This window comes from Nomascus leucogenys, chromosome 9 (genome assembly GCF_006542625.1).
Source record: "Nomascus leucogenys isolate Asia chromosome 9, Asia_NLE_v1, whole genome shotgun sequence".
Lineage (NCBI taxonomy): Eukaryota > Metazoa > Chordata > Mammalia > Primates > Hylobatidae > Nomascus > Nomascus leucogenys.
In genome coordinates this window covers 56,576,787-56,590,832 of record NC_044389.1, presented here as the reverse complement: position 1 = coordinate 56,590,832, position 14,046 = coordinate 56,576,787, and positions in this window count along the sequence as shown.

Genomic DNA, 14,046 nt, shown 5'->3' with positions numbered 1-14,046 from the left:
CTCTCCTCCTTCTCTCCTCCTTCTCCTTCCTCCTCCTTCTCCTTCTCCTCCTTTCTCCTCCTTCTCCTCCTCCTTCTCCTCTTCCTCCTCTTCCTCCTCCCCTCCTTCTCCTCTCCTCCTTCTCCTCCTCCTCTCCTCCTCCTTCTCCTCCTCCTCTTCCTTCCTCCTTCTCCTCCTCCTTCTCCTCCTCCTCCTCTTCCTCCTCCTTCTCCTCTCCTTCTCCTTCTCCTCCTCCTCCTTCTCCTCCTTCTCTTCCTCCTCCTCCTTCTCCTCCTCCTCCTTCTCCTCCTCCTCCTCCTCCTTCTCCTCCTCCTCCTTCTCCTCCTCCTCCTTCTCCTCCTTCCTCCTCCTCATCCTCCTCCTTCTTCTCCTCCTCCTCATCCTCCTCCTTCTTCTCCTCCTTCTCATCCTCCTTCTCATCCTCCTCCTCTCATCCTCCTCCTTCTCCTCCTCCTCCTTCTCCTCCTCCTCCTTCTCCTCCTCCTCCTTCTCCTCCTCCTCCTCCTCGCTCTCCTCATCCTCCTCCTTCTCCTCCTTTCTTCCTCCTTCTCATCCTCCTCCTTCTCCTCCTCCTCCTTCTCATCCTCCTCCTTCTCCTCCTCCTCCTTTTCTTCCTCCTTCTCATCCTCCTCCTCCTCCTCCTCCTCATTCTCCTCCTCCTTGTCCTCCTCCTCCTCCTCATCCTCTTCCTTCTCATCTTCTTCCTTTTCCTCATCCTCCTCCTTCTTCTCCTCCTCCTCCTCCTTTTCCTCCTCCTCCTCCTCCTTCTCCTCCTCCTTCTCCTCGTCCTCCTCCTTCTTCTCCTCCTCCTCTTCCTTCTTCTCCTCCTCCTCTTCCTTCTTCTCCTCCTCCTTCTCCTCCTTCTCCTCCTTCTCTTCCTCCTCCTCCTGCTTCTTTCTTTCTTTTCATGAAATTCTCTGGGATTATTTGACACTCCAGGCTTTTAGCTTTTATTTAGAAGCTCACAATCCTGGAGTTAGAGATGAGTTATCTTTATCTCAAGAATTTTAAAGGCCATACTACTTCCAAAGTAACAGTAGCTACTTGCATCAATTATTAATCAATTTTATTTATTTGTTTGGAATACTTTCATATCTGAATCTACTTGGAGCTTGTTATCTTAAGCTACTAGATAATGATAACACAAAAAACAGAAGAGATACATGAAATGAGTAATCAAAAATAGGTATTATATTCTGGAAATCCTAAGTGAATATTTTGGGCTTGAAATTCTTCTGTAGAAATTATAAAGAGTAGGATTTTTTTCCCATGAAGAGGTAAATAGCTTGCTTTTTTCACATGTAAGTGTGTGAAAAGTCAACTTGAGGAAGTGTAAGCATTTTTCCAAAGTTGTGAAAAGGATTTGAAAGAATCATTTAAAAAATGCAGTGTACTAAAGTCCAATTAGTTATAAACAGAAAGTCAAATGACTTGGGCTCAAATCCCAGCTCTTCCACAAACCTAGATTTGTAGATTTAGGGAAGTCATATTACTGAGGGCCTTTTAACATTAGCTCTTCCCCCTTATTTCTGCTTGGAACAAAATGAGTAAACTGAGGCTGGTCACCATCCTATAAGTGGTTGAAACAGGATTTAAACTCAGATAATCACATTCCAGTGGCTGAGTTCTTAACCAGTAACCTTTAGTACACACATAAATAGCCACTTGATCTTTTTACAAAGGTGCAAAAATAGTTCTATGTGAAAAAGACAGCCTTTCCATAGACAGTGCTGAAGCCACCAAATATCCACATGGAATAAAGTGAACCTTGATCTTTGCTTCATACCAACAACAAAATTAACTTAAAATGCATCATACATCTAAATATAAAAACTAAAATTATCAACATTCTAAAAGAAAATAGAGAAGAAAAATTGTTGTGACTTGGATAGGTAAAGGTTATATTTAGATAAGATAGTAAAAGCACCAACTATAAATTAAAAAATTGATAATTTGTATTTCATCGAAATTGAAATCTGCTACTTTTCCAACAATACTGTTAAGAAAATGAAAAACCAAGCCACAGACTGGGAGAAAATATGTGCAATACATTTCTCTGAGAAAATTCATAATGAAAATATTTGATAATTCATATAGCTCAATAAATTAGAAGGCAAACCAATTAAAAAATGGGGGAAAGCTTTGAGCAGCTTTCTTTATTGAAGGAAAAAATAAATCGCCAAACAGTACCTGGAAATATGCTCAAGATCTTTAGTTCTAAGGGAAATGCAAATGGAAACTTTAGTGAGATACCACAGGACAATAGCTAAATTTAAAATATGGACAATACCAAGAATTGGAGAGGATGTAGAACAATAGAACTCTCGTTCATCATTAGGGGGAGGGTAAAATTTTACAAATCCTTCAGAAAAGTTTGTCAGTTTTTTTGTATTTTAAATTTTTAGTTGATACATAATAATTGTACATATTTATAAGACATATGTGATATTTTGATACATACATGCAGTGTGTAATAATCAAATCACGGTAATTGGGATATCCATTATCTCAAACATTTATCTTTTTTCATATTGGGACTATTCAAAATTTTCTCTTCTAGTTATTTTGAAATGTATAAAAAATTATTGTTAACTCTAGCCACCTTACTGTGCTACAGAACACTATAACTTGTTTCTATCTAACTGTAATTTTGTATCCATTAACCAATCTCTCCCTATCTTTGCCTCCCCTATTCTTCTTCCCAGCCTCTGGTAACCACTATTCTGCTCTCTACTTCTACGGTATCAATTTTCTTAGCTTCCACATGTAAGTGAGAATATGTGGTATTTGTTTTACTGTGTCTGGCTTATTTAAATTAACATACTTTTTTCCAGGCTCACTTATGTTGCCACAAGTTACATGATTCTATTATTTTTAATGCTGAAAAATATTCCATTGTGTATATATATTACATTTTATTTAACTATGCATCTATTGGTCAACAGTAAGGTTGATTCCATGTCTTGGCTGTTGTGAATAGTGCTGCAATAAACATGGGAGTGCAAATATCTCTTTGACGCACTGATTTTCTTTCCTTTGGATACATACCCAGTAGTGAGATTACTGGATCATATAACATTTCTACTTCTGAGTTTTTGAGGAACCTCCATTCTGTTTTCTATAATGGCTATATTTTTTTTTTTGGTCTTTTTTATAGTAGCCATTTTAACTGGGGTAAGATGATACCTTGTGGTTTCGATTTGCATTTTTCTCATAATTAGTGATGTTGAACATTTTTTTCATATGCTTTTGGCCATTTGTATGTCTTCTTTTGAGAAATGGCTACTCAGGTCATTTGCTGTTTTTTTTTTTTTTTTTGAGACGGAGTCACGCTCTGTCTCCCAGGCTGGAGTGCAGTGGTGCGATCTCGGCTCACTGCAAGCTCCACCTCCCGGGTTCACACCATTCTCCTGCCTCAGCCTCCCAAGTAGCTGGGACTACAGGCACCTGCCACCACACCCAGCTAATTTTTTTGTATTTTTAGTAGAGACAGGGTTTCACTGTGTTAGCCATGATGGTCTTGAACTCCTGACCTCATGATCCGCCCACCTCGGCCTCCCAAAGTGCTGGGATTACAGGCATGAGCCACCGCGCCCGGCCCATTTCCTCATTTTTTAATCAGATTATTTGGTTTTCGCTACTGAGTTGAGTTTCTCATATTTTCTAGATATGAATCCCTTGTCTGATGGATAGTTTGCAGATATTTTCTCCCATTCTGAAGGCTGTCTCTATGCTCTGTGGCAATCAACAGAGTTTCCTTTACAGTGTAGAAGCTTTTCAGTTTGATGTATTTCATTTGTCTATTTTTCCTTCTGCTATCTATATTTTTCAGGTCTTACCCAAAAATATTTGCCCAGACCAATGTTCTAAAGAGTTTACCCTTCATTTTCTTTTAGTAGTTTTGTAGTTCTGGGCCCTACATTTAAGTTTTAATCCATTTTGATCTGATTTTTATATATGGTGAAAGATTGGGGTTTAGATTCATTCTTCTGTGTTCATATAGACATTGTTTTCCCAGCACCATTTATTGAAGAGACTGTCCTTTTTCCAATGTATGTTATTGATGCCTTTGTCACAAATTAGTTGGCTACAAATGTGTGGATTTATTTCTGGCTCCTGTATTCTGTTCTCTGATTTCTGGGTCCTCTATTGACCTTATGTGTCTATTTTTAGGACAGTATCATGCTGCTTTGGTTACTATAGCTTTGTATTATATTTTCAAGTCAGGTAATGTGATGCCTCCAGCTTTGTTCTTTTTATTCAAGATTGCTTTGGCTATTAGGGCTCTTTTCGGTTCCATATGAATTTTAGGTTTTTTTTCTATTTTTTTGGGAGGATTGTCATGTTACTTTAGTAAAGATTACATTTAATCTGTAGATTGTTTTGGAAAGTATAGACATTTTAACAATATTAATTCTTCCAATTCATGTCCTCTTAAATTTCCTCCATTAGTGTTTTACTGTAGATATCTTTCTTCTTTTTTGGTTAAGTTTATTCTTAGGGCTTTTTATAGTTATTGCAAATAGGATTGTTTTCTTGATTTCTTTTTCAGAATGTTTGCTATTAATGTATAGAAATACTACTAAGTTTTGTATGTTGATTTTGTCACTTGAAACTTTATTGAATTTATTTCAATTCTATTTTTTGGCAGCATCTTTAGAATTTTCTAAATATAAGATTATAACATTTCCAAATAAGGACTATTTGACTTCTTCCTTTCCAATTTGGATGCCCTTTATTTCTTTCTCTTGACTAACTGTTCTGGTTAGGACTTTTAGTACTATGTTGGTGAGTAAAAGTAGTGAAAGTGGGCATTCTTGTCTTAGAGTAAAGGCTTTCAACTTTTTCTTATTCCATATGGTAGCTGTGGGTTTGTCACATATGGCCAAAAGAATACATATTTTGAGGTACATTCCTTCTGTACCTAATTGTTGAGAGTTTTTGTTATGAAGAGATGTTGAATTCCATCAAATGCTCTTTCTGCATCTATTAATGACCATATGATTTTTGTCCTTGATTCTGTTGATGTGATGTATCATGTTTATTGATTTGCATATATGGAATCACCTTTGCATCCCTGGAATAAATCCCACTTGATCATGGCATATAATCTTCTTAATGTGCTGTTGGAGTTGGTTTGCTAGTGTTGTGTTGAGAATTTTTGCATCTGTGTTCATCAGAAATATAGGCATATAATTTTATTTTGTGCTGCCTTCTTGTCTGGTGTTTGTAACAGAATAATGCTGGTTTCATCTAATAAGTTTGGAAGAATTCTCTTCCCTTCAGTTTTTTAGAAAAGTTTGAGAAGAATTGGTATTAATTCTTCTTTAAAAGTTTAATAAAGCTTAGCAGTGAAGTCTTTTACTCCTGGACTTTTCTTAGTTGGAAATTTTTTTTAGTACTGATTCAGTCTTGTTTCAGATTATTGGTCTTTTCAGATTTTTTATTTCTTCATTATTCCGTCTTTGTAGGTTTTATTTGCCCAGGAATGTATCCATTTTACTTAGCTGTTTCAATTTGTTGGCATATAGTTGTTCACAATTGTCCTAAGTATCCTCTATATTTCTGTCATATCAGCCATAATGTTTCTTTTTTCATCTCTGATCTTACTTATTTGTATCTTCTTTTGTCTTTTGTAGTTTAGCTAAAGATTTGTTGATTTTTCTTTTCAAAAAATGAACTTTTTATTATGTTGACCTTTTCTATTATTTTAGTTTCAATTTTATTTATTTCTGTTTGGATCTTTATTATTCCTTCTCTGCTAATAATTTTTAGTTTGGTTTGTTCTTGCTTTTCTAATTACTTGAGGTGCATTCATGAGGTTGCTTGTTCAAAATTTTTCAATTTTCCAATGAAGGCAGTTGTTGCTATAAACTTCCCTCTTAGTACTAGTTTTTTCCCCAGGCTTTAAAAATAATCCTTATTTTTTAAAAGTTAACATGTGCGTAATAGGAAACTAAAAAACACAAGAAGCAAAGAACAAAGCCATCCACAATCACAAGCAGTTTACAGCTTGATATGTCCTACTAGGTCCTGTTTGTGTATAGACACAACATCCAATTTTATGGGATTGAGATTGTACAGTATGCATCATGGTTTTTCACGATATATACTAAATACTTACAATGAATATCATGAATATTTACCAATCAGAAGTCCCAAAGCTACGGGAGTATTTTGATAATCAAGAATGCACCACACCATTGCCAGGCTCGGTGGCTCATGCCTGTAATCCCAGCACTTTGGGAGGCTGGGCAGATCACCTGAGGTCAGGAGTTTGACAGCAGCCTGGTAAACATGGAGAAACCCCGTCTCTCCTAAATATACAAAATTAGCCTGGTGTGGTTTGGGGCACCTGTAATCCCAGCTACTTGGGAGACTGAGGCAGGAGAATTGCTTGAACCCAGGAGGCAGAGGCTGCAGTGAGCCGAGATTGTGCCACTGCACTTCAGCCTGGGCGACAGAGTGAGACTCCAACTCAAACAAACAAAAATAAAATACACCACACCAACTTAATCTGTTGGAAAAAAGGAAACAAAAACATAATTCTGCCTTTCTTGGGGTAAAAATTTCATAGAAGACAAAAATGACAATATGCTTATAGATAAAAGCATTGAAAGAGTTCAGGCCGGGCGTCGTGGCTCACGCTTGTAATCCCAGCACTTTGGGAGGCCGAGGTGGGCGGATCATGAGGTCAGGAGATCGAGACCACGGTGAAACCCCGTCTCTACTAAAAAATACAAAAAAATTAGCCAGGCGTGGTGGCGGGCGCCTGTAGTCCCAGCTACTCGGAGAGGCTGAGACAGGAGAATGGCCTGAACCCGGGAGGTGGAGCTTGCAGTGAGCCGAGATTGCACCACCGCACTCCAGCCTGGGCGACAGAGTGAGACTCTGTCTCAAAAAAAAAAAAAAAGAAAGAGTTCAAATTAAAATACTGTATTTTCTTAATGCTCAATTTAAAATGAAACATAATGCAACAGAATATACTAAGTATGTTTCTAAGAGAATTCATTAGCAGATCTATACCATTAAAATATTAATAAGAATGTATGTTTCCACTGAATTAATTAATGTATTCCTATAGTACAACCACAAGAGATGCACATACCTCAATGGCTATTGTCAAAATGTAAATATGAAAACATCTGCATACATCTTTCCCTTTGTATTTGCTTCTGCCCTTCTGATGCCAACCTAATGAACAAATCCTTACACACACTACTCAGAGGCAGTTTAATAATTCTATGTCCAAGACATATCTTTTCTATCAATTATAACAAAAAAATATATTTACAAATTGGTTAATTCACTAGCTCTACTTTTTTATCATACATTGTTACCCCAAGACATTTATAAAGCTTAGATGTTGCAAAATAATTAAGTTTGTTCACAATAAACTTTACTAACAATGCTCATATAGATCTACGGTTATCATCTGATATGGTTTGGCTCTGTGCCCCAACAAAATCTTACTGTGAATTGTAATCCTCATAATCTCCACATGTCAAGTGCAGGACCAGGTGGGGGTAATTGAATCATGGGGGCTGTTTCCCCCATGCTGTTCTCCTGATAATGAATGAGTCTTACAAGATCTGATGGGTTTTTTTTTTATTATTGTACTTTAGGTTTTAGGGTACATGTGCACAATGTGCAGGTTTGTTACATATGTATCCATATGCCATGTTGGTTTGCTGCACCCATTAACTCGTCATTTAGCATTAGGTATATCTCCTAATGCTGTCCCTCCCCCCTCCCCCCGATCTGATGGTTTTATAATCATCTGGCATTCCCCCTCCTTGCACTTCTTCTTGCTGCTGCCCTGTGAAGTAAGTGCCTTGCTTCCCCTTCATCTTCCACCATGATTGTAAATTTCCTGAAGCATTCCCAGCCATGCTGAACTGTGAGTCAATTAAACCTCTTTCCTTTATAAATTACACAGTAGTCGGTATGTTTTTATTAGCAGCATGAGAGCGGACTAATACATCATCTAAAACCCTCTTCTATATGTAGAGATACTAACAAAGAGCCCTTCCCTTCACTTTTCCTGTTTTCCCTTTTCCACTATCCCAGTGACTAAGTATAGGACTACATCTAGTTCCAAGAGTTGGATTAACAAAAGTCACTCCCAGAAGACAGGCCTTCCCAAAAACCAATGAGAGGACATTTATATAGGAACTATTTTACTACCTCTACTTTTAACATACTGTGGGGATTAGGACTTATTTATCCTTTAATACACAACAATACTAACTAAAAGGCACATATAGAACAATGGTTAGAACATCCGACCTAATCAAACTTACAGGCACGGAACACTTCTGCATGCATACTTTCTCCTCCCCTGACTTGCTGCCACCCAATCAATAGTCAGCATACTCTCCAAACATCAGGTTTAACAATTGCATTCCCAAGCACAACCACTCCTAGGAATCAACCAAAAAACTACCTCAGGGTGTTACTTTAGCCCTCTAGTTTTAACCTATGTTGTGCACTTTTAAGCATGTGAAAAGACTAGATGTTTCAAATAGGACTTAAGTTTTCCACCATAGACACAGTAGCATTAAATAAATGGTGCACATAACACAGGTTATAATTTGAAAGTGTCTTCTAAGTAAGAACATTCTGGCCTAGAACGCTTCCCCTTCCTACCCCTATCAACACAGTTGACAGGTATAAGCATTTGTAATGCTTAGACAAGATTTAACAATTTCACTTCTGTAAGTGTTTTTAAGAATAGCCTTTCTTATGAATTTTAAAACAAAATGTTCTCCATTTATTAGTTTACTAACCTCTACTTTTGTCATACACTGGCAAACTCTTTAACATTTAGAAAGACTGGATGTTGTAAATCAGGATACGTTTGCCCATTTATATATACTATATACACAGCAAAGTAAAAGAAAATGTAGATACAAGGAACAGTGGTCAATTGTGCCTCACCATCAACACACTGGTGTAAAGGCCTTTGCACTTTCTTCTGGTCCTTCCTCCCTATACCAGCACAAATAAGGTGTACTGCTCAGAGGAGTGGTTTGATCACTTTCCAAGGGACAATATTTTACATCAAAAGGCTATCTACAAAATGTGGAATTTATTACCTCTACTTTTAACATATTTATGTACTTCTAAATATCTAGAAAGACCAGCTGTTTCAAATAAAGACTTAAGCTTGTTTACTATATACACAGTATTGTTGAATAAACTACACACATGTAACAACTGTTATATCTGAAAGTATTTTCTAAATAGGAACGTCCTGGTCTAGAATCCTTTATTTCTTTCAACTCCTCTCTACGAACAACCTGGTAAACATGGGCACATGTGTCAAAGCTGATGCTATCATTTCACTTCCTAAAGTCCTTTTTAAAATACAATCTTTTTATATATCTTAACATAAAATGTACAGAATGTGTTAGTTTACTAACTCTCCTTTTGTCATACATTGACAATCTCTAATATCTAGTGACTAGATATTATAAAATTAGGATTCATTGTCCAACATATACAGTATATACAGTATAGTTAAGTTAAATGAAATGCACTGTCAAGGGCATTTGGGCATAACGGACAATGGATAAGCTGACATTTTCTAGTACACACTAGCAAAATACCATTTGCAATTTCTTCCCTCCCGTCTCCCTCAACCCAATGAACAAGCATAGAAAGTACACTGTTCACTGTTCAGAGGTGGATTAACAATTCTACTTCCAAGCACAGTATTTCTCATCAGTTTTTTGGTTTTTCTTTTTTTTTGATGGAATTTCACTCTTGTTGCCCAGGCTGGAGTATAATGACGTGATCTTGGCTCACTGCAACCTCCACTTCCTGAGTTCAACAGATTCTCTTGCCTAAGCCTCCCGAGTACCTGGGATTAGAGGCATGAGCCACCACACTGGGCTAATTTTGTATTTTTAGTAGAGACAGGGTTTCTCCATGTTGGTCAGGCTGGTCTCAAACTCTCAACCTCCTGACCTCAGGTGATCCGCCCACCTTGGCCTCCCAAAGTGCTGGGATTACAGGCATGAGCCACCGTGCCCGGCCTCCCGTCAGTTTTTAATAGCTATTTATAAGAAGTGTTATTCTACTACTTCTGCATTTAAATGTATCAAGCACTTCTAAATATATAGAAAGACTAGAAATTTCATATAACTTTTATACTATGTTGAAATTTCACATATATAATAATGGTTATAATCTGAGGTATCTTCTAAATATGACCATTTTGGCCTGAACCATTCTCTCCTCACTTCCTTCTCTCTGCCTTCAATCCAGTGGACCAGTACAGGCATGTGTAATGTTAGAGATGTCTGAACAAATCTGTATTCAAAAGTCATTTACAGAAGACAAGCTTTCCTATGAATTTCAACACAGTATATAAAATGTGCTAATTTGGCTGGGTACAGTGGTTCACACCTGTAATCCCACCATTTTGGGAGGGTGAGGTGGGTGGGTCACCTGAGGTCAGGAGTTAGAGACCAGCCTGACCAACATGGTGAAACCCTGTCTCTACTAAATACAAAAAAAAAAAAAAAAAAATCAAATTAGCTGGGCGTGGTGGCAGGTGCATGTAATCCCAATTACTTGGGAGGCTGAGACAGGAGAATCCCTTGAACCCAGAAGGCGAAGGTTGCAGTGAGCCGAGATTGAGCCATTGTGCTTCAGCCTGGGTGACAGAGAGAGACTCTGTCTCAAAAAAAAAAAAAAAAGTGCTAATTTCACTAAGTTTAGTACTTTTTAAATGTATTCCGTAGGTTTTGATAAATTGCGTTTCCATTTTCATGTGTTTCAAAAAAACTTTAATTTCCTTCTCAATTTCTTAACTCGGTTTGAAATCAGTTTCTTTAAAATTATCTGTACAGGTTCATGACCCAGTAATATCAATTCTAGGTATTTAATCCAAGATAAATAAAAGCGTATATGTCCAAAAAAGTATTGGACATAAATATTCATAGCAACTTCAGTCAACAAAACAAAAAACTAAGGACAATGAAAGTAGGAAAGATTGTGGTATAACACCATAGTATGAAATACTACTCAGAGACTAAAAGGAATGAGCTACTGCAAAAACATTAATAAATTTCACAAATATTACGCTGACTGAAAGTCAGACAATGAGCGTGCATAGTGCATTATTCTATTTCTATAAAATTCTATAGTGACAAAATTAGATCAGTGGTTATCTGGGACTGGTAGGGGGCAGAGTGACCGACTAAAAATGGGCAAGAGGGAACTTTGGGAGCATAATGTAAATATTCTATATCTTGGTTGTGGCAGTGGCTACATGAGTTGATATTCTTATCAAAACTCATCAAACATGACACTTTAAAAGCGTATGTTTTTACTTTGTAGAAGGTATACTTGGATCTTTTTTATATCCATATTCAGATAGAATACCAGTATATCAAGCTCCTAGGACTTGTCACAAATGGAAAATGACATGTCATCTTCATTTCAAAATTACAGTTCTTAAATCTGGGGAGGAAAGCCAACACCCTTTTGGACCATGAATACTGCCCAGACTCCATCAGCTACTCCGTTTGGAATTTTTGCAGTTTCACAGACACAGATTCCTGCAGGCAATGCTGCAGCGTCCTGAGTTGATTCATTCACTCAGTGAGCCATAAAATATGAGACAATTTCTCACACTTTGCTTCATCATTTGCTGTTTTTGAGGCCAAGATGACAACAAGCCCAGCTGAAGCTGTCATCCCAGCAAATGGCATGACAAATTGCAAAGATGACTAACCCACAGCCTACTCTTTTGGAAAATACAATTTAAATAAAATAATTTTAAGTGATTTTTAACCCGTTATGTTTTAAAAGTACATGATACAGTTAATAAGCATTAAATTAAAAAAAAACTAACTTTAAAAAGTACTTAGTGACTTTTCATCATTATTGAAATAGAATTTTATAAATTTAAAATATAGAGAAATGAAAATATGTTAATTATTTTATGGCTTTTTCCCCTTAATCTTAAAATACAATTCAGAGGTAAAGTTGTATTTGTTTTGGCTCAACATGCATTATTTACTTCAAATTAAGTATATCCAAAAAGCAAAAGTGCATGCTTTTAATATTTCTCTAGTAACTTAAAACAGATGGTCAAAATTACTGTATTTATAATATTTGTTTATTTTACAATGATTTATGAGATTAATTAACTTAAAATCAACTGTATCCACCTTCTGGAGGCCTTATGTAAAACAAATTAAATAGACATTTTAGGTATTGAACCATAATTTTCAGTAAGCATTTCTTTGGTTTACTAATGTTTCAAATAATACAGATTATACTTTTTTTAACCTCTGAAAAAAATCATACATTTTTGTGTTTAATAAGACTGCCATGGTAAGTGCTAAGGAACATTTATTCAGTACCAGTAAAGGTATTAAAGATAAGTACATAAGATAGGATCCATCATCTTTATATATGGAGACAAAGCTTTTGCTTCTCCACCCAAAAGTGCACACTTTGACACAATTATACCTTCAAAAAATATCCATTTTATAAAATATAAATGTTTTAGGTAAGCCAAAAATAATAAATTAACATGCAGTGTACCATCAGTAAGCAATAGGTAGCTGACTTTCTTTGGCTTATAAACATTGAGATAGCCACACAAAGTAAGTTTAAGAACAATTTTGAGACCAAGGAAAAGCAGTGCATTAAATATTAAGCATTTATCCAGGGACAGCAACGTGCATATTTTCAGAATGTTTCTACTTAGCTCCAAAGACACCTGCACCATGTGGTAAGCAGGACTGGAATCACTGCAAGGCCCACATTGCGGACACCACGAAGGATCACAGACTCAGTGACCTTTTTGGCATTTCTCCAGAAGCTGTGTCAACATCAAAATGTTTTGGCTTTTCCCTTCATCTCTGCCAGAGAAAATAATAACTTCCTTTTAGAACCTCTAGTTCAGAATCTAGGTTAATGGAATGCTTTACCTAAACCAGCCAAATTTTCTTTTTTCAGAACGAAACCGCAGAAGTACATATGGTTGGGAGTTACTAATCTTCATAACAAGGAAGAAGGAAGTTTGGCAAATAAAAGTTCAACGGGATTTTTGATGAAGAAACTATTTAAATCCCCTTATTTTTCCCTGCCAAAAAAAAAAAAAAATCCACACGTATTACCCTTTTAGACCTCAATTATAAAACATTTTATTCAAAAAAGTAAAATGTATGTGCATACAACCATTACCTAGCTACCCACCTCTGAGATTAGCTCTATTAATATTTGATTATAATTGATTCCAATCTTTTTTAATTAAAAAAATACATAGACACTAAAGTCTCATTCGCCAGTTCTTTTCTCTCTTCACTATTCAAATCCTGTGATGATAGTATCATTCTCTTTAGTGTTCTGAACTTTTACCATATATTCATGTTTCTCTATATAATATTTAGTGCTTAACATCTACATGAATGACATTGTACTGAATATAGCATTTTGTATTCTTTTTTACTCAGAAGCATGTTTGAAGGTTTACCCTTGTTTAACCAGTTAGATTGAGTAGTTTCATTTTAACTCTGTATCATTGCACTGTTTATGAATTTTACTCCTGAGGGTCAATAATTTTTGCTATTACCAACAGTGCTTCACGAGCATCCTTATAGCGACTTCTTATGTACATAGTTGAAGATTTCTCTAGTGCAGACACAGAAGGGATAATGCTGGCGTAAGTTCTGCATATCTTCATCTTTCACTAGGTATTGCCAATTTCCAAAGTTACGTGCATTTATATTTACCCCAGCCATGTCTGAATTTCCATTTTCCCATATCCTCACCAAAATTCAGTGTTAGCAGATTTACCAGTTGTTGACCATCTGATGGATATGCAATGCTATCTCATAGTGGTTTAAGTTTGATTTTCTTTGATAACTAATGAAACTAAGTATCTATTAAGTTTCTGTGAATTGCCTATTCATATTCTTGTCCATTTTTCTATTGGAGTCTGGGGTTTTTTAACTGATGAGTAGCGGTCATATTCTAGATACCTGTATATTCTAAATACCTATATATTCTAAATACCTACTG